The sequence below is a fragment of the Quercus suber genome, unplaced genomic scaffold (genome assembly GCF_002906115.3).
Source record: "Quercus suber isolate HL8 unplaced genomic scaffold, Cork oak 2.0 scaffold_395, whole genome shotgun sequence".
NCBI classification, from domain to species: Eukaryota; Viridiplantae; Streptophyta; class Magnoliopsida; order Fagales; family Fagaceae; genus Quercus; species Quercus suber.
The window spans coordinates 495,446-498,911 of record NW_027069847.1 but is presented as its reverse complement, the minus strand read 5'-3'; positions in this window follow the sequence as shown (position 1 = coordinate 498,911).

Genomic DNA, 3,466 nt, shown 5'->3' with positions numbered 1-3,466 from the left:
GTTGAGATGCTTGAAAACAATGGCGTCGAAGTTTACTTTGAAGTGGTCGTGCTCTGGAGGTCTCCACTGGTGTTGGGCAACAAGCAAATGCACCGGTTGAGCTTCATTTTCCTAGGCCACCAGGAACTCTTGTAGTAGATTACTAGCCAGCGAGCTAATATTAGCGATAGGTTGCACTTGTCGCCCAAAATGAAGAGCATTCCTTCGATTCCAAAGACACCAAGTCGCTACTGCAAATATTTCTTTCCTGCAGTCATCCGTCACCTGCAAGAAACGATCAAATAAATCGCAAAAAGTTAGAGGATGGGGGTTCACAGCTTGTTGAGACCAACTGTGACAGTTCCATACACCTTCCACCACCCGACACTTCCACAAAGCGTGTAGCACATCCTCACAACCTTCATTACACAAATCACACACCTCCGAATTTATGATATTTCGCCGAAACAGGTTACACTTTGTGGGGAGAGCATTGTGGCAAGCCCTCCATACAAAGTGTTTTATTTTGTGAGGTATACGCAGCTCCCATATTGCCCTCCAAAAACGACTCTGTGGCTTACTGTTTGAGCTGCCTGGCAAGTTTCTACCAGATAGTAGCTTCTAGGCGCTACTTGTGGAATAAACCCCTAAAGGAGTGTATGCCCAGATGACCCGGTCCTCTATGTCCCTCAAACTCAACGGAATTCCCAGAATTACCGATGCCTCACTAGGCAGAAATAACTCTTGAATCACCTCTGTTTTCCATTCTCTCCGATCAGCTTCAATGAAGGAACTGACCCTTGTCTCAGGTAGCACTATAGGTAGGGGGGAAATGATGGAACTACACTCTCTTTTAGGCAGCCATTTATCTTCCTTAACATGCACTGATTGGCCATTCCCAATTCTCCACACCATACCTTTCCGGATAATATCTCTCGCACTAAGAATACTTTTCCAAGCATAAGATCCAGCTATGGAATCTTTCGCTTCCAAAATGGAACAATTTGGAAAAAATCTAGCTTTAAACACGCGAAAACAAAGCGACCCCGGATTATTTATCATCCTCCAAACCTGTTTTGCTAAGAGAGCGTCATTGAACTTTTCAATTTCTTTGAAGCCCATGCCACCCACCTCCTTCGCTTCACAAAACTTTTCCCAACATACCCAGTGCACCTTTCTGGAATCACCGCTATAACCCCACCAAAATTTCCGAATAAGACTCTCTATCTCCCTAACCAACCCTTTGGGAAGTTTAAAACAACTCATGGTGTAGGTTGGGATAGCCTGAATCACTGCCTTGATGAGGATTTCCCTTCCCGCTTGAGACAATAATTTCTCTTTCCACCCCTGCAATTTCTTCCACACCCTCTCTTTTAGGTATATAAAGCTTTTTTTTTTTGCTCGGCCAACTAAAACTGGTAACCCTAGATACTTTTCATACTGACGGATTGTCGGGACACCTAGGAGATGTTGAATCTAATTCTACAATGGCAAAGGAGTGTTCGAACGGAAAAAAATATTTGTTTTTTCTCTGTTTATCTTTTGACCAGACCCTCTCTCATACACCTCCAATATTTCCAAAATCTTATTACATCCAGCCTCAGTAGCCCTGCAGAACAACATACTATCATCTGCAAAGAATAAATGGGAAACTTTAGGACTATTTCTACAGATAGCCACCCCTTCAATATGTCCCTCCACTTCAGCTTGATGAATCAGGCTCTGCAATCCTATGGCACACAAAAGGAATAGATATGGAGACAAGGGGTCCCCTTATCGAAGCCCCCTTGTGGTTTGATATTACCTACCGGCTGTGCATTAAGGAGAACTGCATAAGAAACAGATTGCACACAAGACATAATAATTTTGATCAACCTTTCCTCAATGCCCAAATGGTGCATTATCTTTTCCAAAAAAACCCATTCCACCCTGTTATAAGCTTTACTCATATCCAGTTTGAGGGCCATATACCCCATTTTCCCTTGAGTCTTCCTTTTCAGGAAGTGAAGTGTTTCAAATGCCACAAGAATATTGTCAGAGATCAACCGCCCTGATAAGAATGCACTTTGAGAATCTGGAATCAATTTAGCCAGCAACTTTTTCAGCCGATTAGCCACCACTTTTGCAATTAATTTATAAACAACATTGCATAAACTTATGGGTCTAAATTTCGAAACTTTCTTAGGGTTTTTAACTTTGGGAATCAGGGAGATAAATGTGGTATTAAGGGATTCTGGGACAATACCTGAATTCAAGGCTTAGAGAACAACAGCAGTTACATCCTCACCAACAATATGCCAGAAGGATTTGTAGAAAATGGGCGACATACCATCGGGGCCAGGGGCCGTATTAGGAGCCATTTGGTTGAGTGCTTGCTTCACCTCAAAAGCTTGAAACTCACCTTTCAAACACGGATCAACATCAACTTCCACAGGGAACGGAATTCCATTTAAAATACTATCAAATCCAGATGGGTTTGAGGTCGAAAAGATATTTTGAAAATACTTCTCTACCACTCCACCCATATCAGTTTCATCCTCAACCCACACCCCATTGTCATCTTCCAATCCCAGAATCAAATTCCTCTTATTCCGTTGATTAGCTCTACAATGAAAGTAAGCAGTATTACGATCACCTTCTTTAAGCCAAGTATTACGGGCCCTTTGCTTCCACATACATTCTTCCCTAGATTGGAGGCTACCAATATCCTTTCTAAGCAACTGAATACGGCCTGGGTCAGTTCTATAACAATCCCCTTCTTCGGCTTCCTTCAATTCAACCATCAGCCTCTTCAGAGCAGACCGGACATGGCCAAATGTAGTTCGATTCCAAACTTTAAGATTTTCTTAGCAAGCCGTTATCTTTCTTGTGAACCCCCATACTGAACTCGGTAGCTGCCTAGAGTCCCAAGAATCCCGAATCACACCCTCACAAGAATTATCCTTCAACCACATAGCTTCAAAGCGAAAAGGCCTACCCTTTCTATAGAACCTTTTAAACTCAGAATTTGAGCAAAGTAGCAAGGGTTTATGATCATAGCGAAAAGCATCCAAGTGATGTATTCGAGATGAAGGAAATCTCAAAATCCACTCAACTGTAGCTACCCCTCTGTCTAGCCGAACCCATACATTCTGTCCACCCGGCCTTCTATTACACCAAGTAAATGGGAACCCATTGAATCCCAAATCCCTCAGTCTACAGTAGTCAAGAGCATCCCTAAACCCTTGCATCTGTCTTTCCGGTCTAAGAAGCCATCCCTAAAATCTCATTAAAATCCCCCATGCAGACCCAAGGCAAGTTTAACCGTTGACTAAGTTGTCTTAGTGACCAGGAGCTTTACCAGTTGGTAGTTTCAGGGTCTCCGTAGAAACCTGTGAACTGCCAAGCGTCATTCGCTCCAAGGTCAATAATAGCATCAATATGGTGGGCTGAGAAGGTCTAAACATCCACATTCATGTCAGCTGGCCAATATAAAGCCAACCCTCCC